The 9,055-nt window shown below is 35.2% G+C and overlaps 1 long non-coding RNA gene across 1 annotated transcript; it reads left to right on the forward strand.

Moving 5' to 3' along the window:
• The first annotated feature begins 274 nt into the window (after positions 1-274).
• On the forward strand, positions 275-7,367 carry LOC149143970 (uncharacterized). The gene is made up of 2 exons (XR_016264592.1): positions 275-552; positions 7,038-7,367. It is a non-coding gene; the product is annotated as an uncharacterized LOC149143970 (long non-coding RNA).
• Positions 7,368-9,055: the final 1,688 nt, after the last annotated feature.

Consider the following 9,055-nt stretch of genomic DNA (forward strand, 5'->3'; position numbering starts at 1 on the left):
CCTAATGGGGTTTGGGGATGTATGGACATGTGTAGAATCATATAGAGTTTTGAATTTCCATTGGATTTTGGGATTTAACTGTGTCAAAACGTTTCGGTCACCAAAAATCAGGAAAGTAGTAAGATGCATGTATTTATGTATAGATAGATAGATGGATGGGTTGAGGAGAAAATTGGGTAATTATGGCTGATTCCTGCTGTGTGCAGTTTATACATTTGTATATGAATGCATGCATTGACAAATGGATTGGGATAAAATTGGGTAATGATTGCTGATTAATGTCGTCTGCAGTTTGAAGATAGTTGGAGGGAGAAGGGTTATGAGGAAGTGCTCGTGGGTGCAGAGGACATTGTGGTGGCCACTAGTCCCAGAGGAAGGGCTCATGCGTTAGTAAATGTTGATCATACCCATTCGACCTACTTTCTTGGTTGCCAAGATGCCGTGCTCAACTTCTCCAATCCCGACACGGATTTTCATATCTGGAAAGATCTGTGATGTATATGCATACTCAAAAGCGAGTGCATGAATGGACAGAAATTGTATTCTGCTCTTGTAATTGATAACTAGATCACCTTTACTTGGTTTCCTTTGTATTTATATTACTGTCTTTCTTGCACATTGTTGTCGGTTTGATTCTTGCAATTCCAGCTCTTATCTGGAAATTTTCTCAAGTCCATTTTTCCAGTTAATTCTCTTTTAGTTTTTATACTCTTGTTTCGAGACATGTTTTTATGAATTGTATTGATGAAACCGTATTGTACAGAACATATTAAATGAAAAAAAGGAGAAAAGGTGTGGCGAATTGGTAGCATCCTAAATACCCCTATGAACCTCGATCTTTAAGTAAGGCTTTCATCAAACAAAAATGCCTCATGGTTCTATACAGTGCAGATCATAAACTCAAAAACAATGCTTTGAACGGAAAACTATGTCTGGAAGTAGGAAGTAGCAACCAACAAGAACTAACTCAGACGATAAAATCAAACTACCTACTGGCGCAAGCATGTTATGTCCCAAACCTTTAAAATAGTATAACAAATCATATTATACACAATGTACACAAGATATGAATGCGGAGTACAACTCCTCCCAAAGAGATCATAGATATGAGTCACATTTTAACTCCTTATATAATAGGAGATTCTCCTCCAGTTAACTCCAATTCATCCATATTTCCAAATCATATATAACTATGCCCATAATGACTATATTGACCTCTTTATACCTATTATTACTCATTGCACATGCAAGCCCTTTATTAGGCTTACCCCTATTATATGTACTTAAATCCTATATATGCTCCGCTGAGGGTCATATCATGGTACTCATAACAGCTTTGTCCTCAAAGCTTTGCCGTTAAGGGTTTTACATGTGATGAAATTGAGTAATGGATTTCCTAATATTCCCAGTATCTACTTTCTTCCTGCCACTGACAATGATTCATCCATCCAAGTTCAATTCTTTTCGGTCTTAATACTTGATAGATCATAGTTTTATAATTGTTTCCCCTTTGATTTTATGTGCTATTTTCGTAACTTCTTCAATTTGTTGTAATTGTTTCTTTTGATAATATCTCGTTGAATAATGGTTCTGTGATGCCATGTTCCATGAGTGTCATTGATTATTCCATCTTCTTTCTTGATATTGCTCATGCAGATCTTCTAGTCTTTTCGCCAACTTTCTTGGTAATGACGGTGTTCATATAGTTCCATCTTTGGTGCTTTTAGTTCATTCCGCACTACCCTAACATCAATGTTCTTTTGAGCAACAATGACATGTTTTATCCTCTGTGCTTGGTCTTTGATCAATATGGCCTTTGTGATAATACCATCATATTCCCCATCTACATATTCTAGTTTGAGTTCAACTTCAAGTATTTTATGGTGACTTTTTTGCATCTTTTCTTCATCCTTGTCTTGCTTCTTAAGATCAGTGTTATCCATTAACTTCTCTTGTCCTTCTTCAGTCCTAGATTGGATTTCTTGTTTGATGCCTTCTGTACTTGGTGCTTCTTCAACCTTCTTGCAAAGCTATTATTAAGTCTTTTGGTAGTCTCTTCATACAAGATCCTTGTATTTTCTTCATTTTGACAATGCTTCTTTTCCTTTTGAAAATCTTAACCTCATCCCAGTAGTGTTTGATTGTGGTTTTATCGTCTGTAGATATCTTCATCCTTCTTGCCTTGTATTTGCTCATGTTTTATTGCTGTAAGTTCTTAATCTCTTTATTGAGTGCTTCATTAAAAGCTTGCATCTTGGACAATTCAGCACTCTCCTTCTCGAGCTCTTCTTCTTAATCCTTCATTATTTTTCTGCAACTTGGAAAGTTGTTCTTTATTTTCCTTGAATTCACCTTTAATTGTATGCGTCTCCCCCGTATTTATCTGTTGGATCCATCTATATGAAAACGGTTTCTCAATTTCATCCCAAAGTAGAGTGTCATCTAATATATTCTGAAGACTACCACCATATTTTAGCTTCACCATAAAAATAAATATTTGAATCAAAAGGACTTCTATAATTTTTCATAATTTTTCTTTGCTATCTTCAACCATTCTTTAGGATCACATTCATCTTCATCCCTACCAATTTAGGTATTGCCATTAGTTCTTGCTCGGTATCTAACCAAACCCCTTAATTTCTGACCGTACAATCTTCACAATGTTGATTCCAAATAGCTATGTACATTTTTTGATATATTCCATCTTTATGATTTTGTAGGCTCACCCATGTGGGATTTGAAACGGTGACCTATCACAAAGAGTGCCTTAACAGTGCAGTGTGCACCCATTCACCGTCAATCCAAAGCCCATGGGCCTGATATATTCTATCTTATTTCTCCCTATGTTTTCAAAATAATTTGGCACAGTGCCTTCCATGCCATTGGGCGGTTCTGCTAGGGTTTTGAGGCTGTGATTTTAAATGCCAGTAACTTTCTCAATATTGATCAGGTTCACTATTATGACCCCAATTTGGAAGTGGCAATTGCTGCTTTGCGTCTAATGGCTCCTATCTTGCTGCAATCGGCTTCATAACCAAAGAGATAATCTTGCTGCAATGATTTCTCATGAGGGTTTGGAGTCAAACTTAACATACTTGTAACTTACATGATACCTCTTAGAATTGTTATTATATAACCCCAACTCTGAAATGCCATTGCCACTCTGCTTCTATGGCACAGGTCCTGCTTCAATTTGGTACATAGACAGATAGAAAGGTGCACGACAAGAATTTCCTGGAGGATTTTGTGTCACAACCTAAAAGAGTTGTAACTTCCATTATTTTTCTTAAAATCTCTATTATAACTTCAATTTTGAAACGCCATGGCCATTTTACTTCTAATGGCACTATGGTCTGGCAGTTGGCTGTGATCTTGTGAAGAGACTAAGAGAAAAACCTGGCACAAGAAAATCCGAAAAAAGGAAAAAAAATTCTTGCTTCCACTTGGTCTCATAACCACTACAGCATAAAACAGTGACAGTTTATCGTCATTATGCTTCAGTGGTCATCCTGTCTCTTTTGGAGGCCGGTTTAAGATCATATGGTCCCATCCTGCATCTGTATCTTGCTGCATCTTGTAATTGACCAAATTATAATTATTTACATTAATATTTGTTAGCTAGAGTTATCTACATAAGGCAGACACGTCTCTCATGCCTTGTGTATTAGATAACCTTCATTATTGCATATCACTATACCTTTGTAACTGTTACACTTAAAATATTTATATGTAACTGCTATATCCAATATTTATTTGTCTACTGGGCTACATGGCTTTGTGCCTTTATCTATGAATACATAAGATACATTATAATTTATGATTACATTAAGATACGCCACAAGTAGTAAACATAGCTTAAGGTAGTCACAGTATGTCATAGGCATTCAAAGGAAAAGGTACGAGGGCATGTGGTCCAATAGGCAGAACATAATATTAAATGTAAGTCAATCTCTTTATTTTTTTCTCGTCAATGTTTCTCATCATTTTTGTGATTTTCGGCTATCATTTAATACATTGGTGATGCACACGGCTGATAGGAATCCTGCTTTCAATGCTGTATATCCTCCATGTTATTTTGATATAATAACTAACTAAGAACAAGTGATGGCTTCATAGGAGATTCTTATAGGTTTGGACATCCTAATAGTCCCAAATGATGAGAGGTAAATATAACCCTGCAAATAATGCACATTGCACGCAGGACCCTGTCAAGAAGATCTACACACAATGGGAGATAGAGCAAGACACAGTGTCTAAGAAATGAGAGATTGAGAGAGTTGAAACTGCAAGTGCATTCACTGAGAATATTAGCGATTGAGTGGAAAGCCCTTTTACAGGCCTAGGGTTACCCTCCTTAAAGAGATTATCCTAGAATGAATTGTAATTCCTCTACTGCCTTTAGGTTGCTATAAATCCAAATCATTTATACAATGTATTGACTTCATTTTAACCACAAATAAGCCTGTGATTATTTCCTGAATCATTTAAATACTTATCCAACTTTCTTTTGTCATAACTACTTATATCATATAATGGCTCAATATAACATATAAGCCACACTATTAAACATGATAATACCTCATGACTATGCAACTGAAACATTTGGCCCGCTTGCTCCTTGTTTTGGTATGGAAAACCATTCTGGTTTGGAATGCCTAGCAAGCCTATCGAGAACATTTCCTTCGATTTTTGGTTCAGAACTGTTGTTTCTCTACTTAAAAAAGTTAAGAAAACAATTAAGAAAAAGATAGTCTCTACTGCAAAAAATAGTGTTATCATACAACAATGCTAGTTTTTATTAATAATAAATACTAAAAAATGATATTTCTTTTTCTCTTGAAAACCTTGTGGGGGAATCCAAGGGATGTCTCCCCACATTTGTGGATGTCATTCATAGTGAACCCATTTGCATAGTCAGTGTGTCACCCAGAGGATTCAAACCGGACACCTGCTGGCACAGAATTAGCCAAATGCCCAGTGACATTGACGACAACCAGTTGAGTTAACTTCTTGGGCTTTATATACTAAAATATCTTATATGCATGCATGTTTGTATATATTGTTTCCCCATATCCTGAAAGTTTGAAAGTACCGTGCCAGTTTCCTTATTCCCAATGACAGAAGTTTATGATATATCATATTACATTATTGGCTTGTAACATCTGGATGTCAGAACTGAACATTCATGCTTACAAGTGGTTATTGTAAAGTTGTAGGATGTATTTGAACTTCCCTGCAGTTGCAACTGCAACTGAATTCGTTCTCGTGACTACAGCTAGACTTGGTCATTGTAACTAATTGTTTCCCAATTGCAACTAGCTTCTCTGGCCTCTTTTTAAGTTTGTATGTAATAAACCTTCCATTGCATATATCTTTGTGGATGTTATTTCTGATTGTGCTCACTAAATATCTTTAGGTAGATTTGTAACTAGCTAAGAGCCCTTTTATGTTCACTGTGCCACTTTTTTGTATGTGATAGGTAGCAAAGATAGTCTTCAAACTTTATCTGTATTAGAGAAGTTGTATGTATTTGTTTTTGTTAGACTACCTGCATTATTTCTTTTATGTTAGGAAATGAGAATCCCTTTATACATTTTGTTTGACCATCATAGCTTTATCTTCTTGTATACTCACTTCACTGTGGTATTTGAGTTATGTTACTAGATGTCGAAGATCGTGTGTCTTAAAAGGTTTTATGTTGGCAACTAAATTTATTAGAAGAATTGAATTAGGAGATTGTTTGTGTAAGTATTACATTATTTCGCTCCTCTGTGGGCAACCATCTGCAACCAATTTCCTTTTCTAATGTTGGGCAGGACTCGATTGTCTTAGAGTCTCTCTGGGATGCCTAAAAACTATTGGAAACGATAATCTTTTATGGATCAGGCCCAGATTCAGGGTTGAGATAGTTGAGAATAGCTCTTGAAAATATGCTTACGCCGGACCTGAATGTATCTAATGCAATTTTGCCCATGAGAGGTATTGGCAGAAAAGGAAGTAGCTATACGTTTGAAAATGCTGAAGTAATTCAAGAATTCAAGAATGGTGTTGAAGGTATGGATAATGGAATTTTTGAGATGAGATTATTAATGTACTTGTGAAGGAATCTGTATTTTATGTTACATTTTGCAAATTGAGAATATAGGAAGAACATACAAATGAACTTATTTTCGTTCTATGTTTAATGTCATTGTCACAGCAGCATAGCAAAATCAGACCAAAAGCATAGAACTAATGCCATTGTTCTTCATTCCTTTCATCCAATCCCACCCAAACAGATTTCAAGTCAAATCACTTCCAGCCCTATATGTTGGCTTCTTCCCTGCAATAGTCGTTTCATTTAATTTTATTGCCTTGGTAAGGACTTTTTTCCAATGTTGCGAACATCGGCATCGAGATAAAATCGGCAATGGTCCGGAAAACCAAAAAATCATTAAAATCGAGAAAATATCGGTGAACATCGGCAAAATCAAGATACCATCAAAATATTGGTAAAATCAAGATACCATCTTGGTAAAAATCAAGATACCATCAAAATATTGGTAAAAATTGGCAAACATCGGCTAGGCCAAAAAATCATGATTTTGAGATAAAATTGGGATGTTATCGAAATATTCGCAACACTGCTTTTTTCAGACTGTTCCTGGAGGCTAACCATGTCGCTGTCTTCGGTTGTCTACTCTCATGCAATACGTTTATGAAAATAATGAAAGCACCGATATAGACCTCCAGAAGAGAACGTAGGTTTTATATTTTACATCATAGTCAAAGAAGCATAACATTATGGAACTCAATACCATAGAGGTGGTTCTTTATTCTTCTTTATCCTATCCCGTCCAAATTTTGTTGAAGTCAAGACACTTTTCAGTTCTACAGGTAGATCTTCTTGCAAACAATTTTTATGGTAAGGATTTCTTTAGATTGTTTGTGGTCCTACTTTATTTTTATACTGTTGTCTGCTGTTTTGTAAATACAGTTGAGAATATAGTAGAACACCCAAACCAGCCACTCAAAGAAGCTATTGTTCTGTATTTCAGATAACAGCCACAATAGCATAACAACATGAGACGGAATGGCATGGAAGTTGAACCAGGTTGCCAGGGTATGGATATGTGGGTACAAGTCCAACACTTTTAAAAACTGTGGATTATTAGAGTGTACCTGGTTGCTTGGCAGCTAAACTCCTTTTACCTTTTAGCAGCACGCTTGAGCATACCTGTAGCAGTGAGTGAAGGGTGTGGCAGTGTAAGGATCCAACAGCAAAGGTACATGCATGCACGCACAAGCCATAGACAGGTGTTATGTCTATCTCCAATTCAATTCAGTGCAGTTCTAAAATCAGATCTTTGGTTTTCAGTTTTAGACTAGGGCTCACTAGTAGAGGTGTTCGTCTGTTGTTATTCACTCACTTCACCAGAGAGTGTGTTCATTGTTTTTCCCGAGTTAATAAAGAAACCATAAATGCTTTTCTGAGCACTACAATTTTCTATTAGTTGCCGTTAGTACTTTTCAGTTAGCTTGTGTGTTTTCACATCTAACATATAGAATTAGTTTTGTGAGTTCCTTAAGTTTTTCAGTTTTCGAGGGTTAGCAGTTTGCAGGTTTGTTTATCATGCACTGATATATATATATATATATTTGTATTTATTATATTATATGTAAATACCCCTAATTATCATTGTTAAAGTTCATGATATATAATTATATTATATGTAAATAGGGTGCCCCTAATTATCATTGTAAAGTTCAGTGATATATATATATATCTATGAAATTTATTCTAAAATTTGCGATTTCATATTTGAAACATTCACAACATTCAATCATTCATTGATTGTCATTCAACATTGAACAGGACTAGAGAAACAATTATATTACAACTTTCTCATTCATAGAAATATGAAAGACAAAACAACACATTCATAAAAATTTTATTTATGTCAATAGGCATGTTTATTTGGAATAGGTTTCTACAATTTTAATGTAATTATCAATAAATATTAGGTGGATGGTAGCGATTTAACCTCCACAGAATAATCTTAGTATATACACAAATCAAAGGCCAATATTTATATTCCAAAGTAGGTATATCTTTTTTGCACTTTAGTTAAATTCATTAATTAGAAAAAATGTCATGTGCGGTTTTTTGGCATGTGGTATTGATAAGCCATGATATTGAACAAAGTCTCATATTTTTTTCTTTTACTTTTTTTTGTTTGGATCTCTTTATAGTTTAAGAATCTCGTGATAAAGTGGGTGTGAATCTCTATGGTTAAGAAGAATCTTGTTACATGTTTTTTAAAAATGTATATATGTTTAACTTTTATATTAAATCTTTTTATCATTACAATAATTATTATTATTTTTAAATAAAATTATAATTTAGTTTTTTTTTGGAATTTTCATTTTTTTTTTTTAAATTATAATTTTAGCAATTTGAGATGTATGATGAAGTGTATTAATATTTATTATGGGTTGATGCCTGTCAACATTTACTATCCATTTAATTTATATGGTTGTACCTCTGTTTTAAGATCCGGCCAGCTCGGAACCGACTCGGCCAAGTTGGTCCGAGCCGGGAATTTTTTTTTCAACTCGGCAGAAAAACCGGCTCGGTCGGCCGAGTTATGACTGACCCAACGGAGTTATAGCATGACTCGGCCGAGTCAGTCATAACTCGGCTGGATCCGCAACTACTACTCGCCGGGTCATTCATTGCGGCCATTAAACCCAAAAATCAACGTTTTTTAATAAGAGAAAAACATAATGAAGTTCTTACAACAATTTATATGGTTTGATTTGATGTGAGTTGGACAGCGTGATACGCTGCATTACATGTTTGGAAGACTGTTGTTACCAATACTCCTAAGACACTTAAGGAAATCATGCTAGTTTTAATGAATGCCCTTATTACTTCATTGGCTTCAACTTCATCAGAAAGACAACAGGTTGCAGGTGGGGCTCTTGGAGATCTCGTTTAGAAACTGGGAGAAAGGGTGTTACCATCAATTATTCCAATATTGGCCCAAGGGCTGTAAGACTCAAATGGTAGTAG

Source organism: Pinus tabuliformis, chromosome X (genome assembly GCF_031772625.1).
Source record: "Pinus tabuliformis cultivar Carrire ecotype Pingquan chromosome X, CPIR1, whole genome shotgun sequence".
NCBI lineage: Eukaryota > Viridiplantae > Streptophyta > Pinopsida > Pinales > Pinaceae > Pinus > Pinus tabuliformis.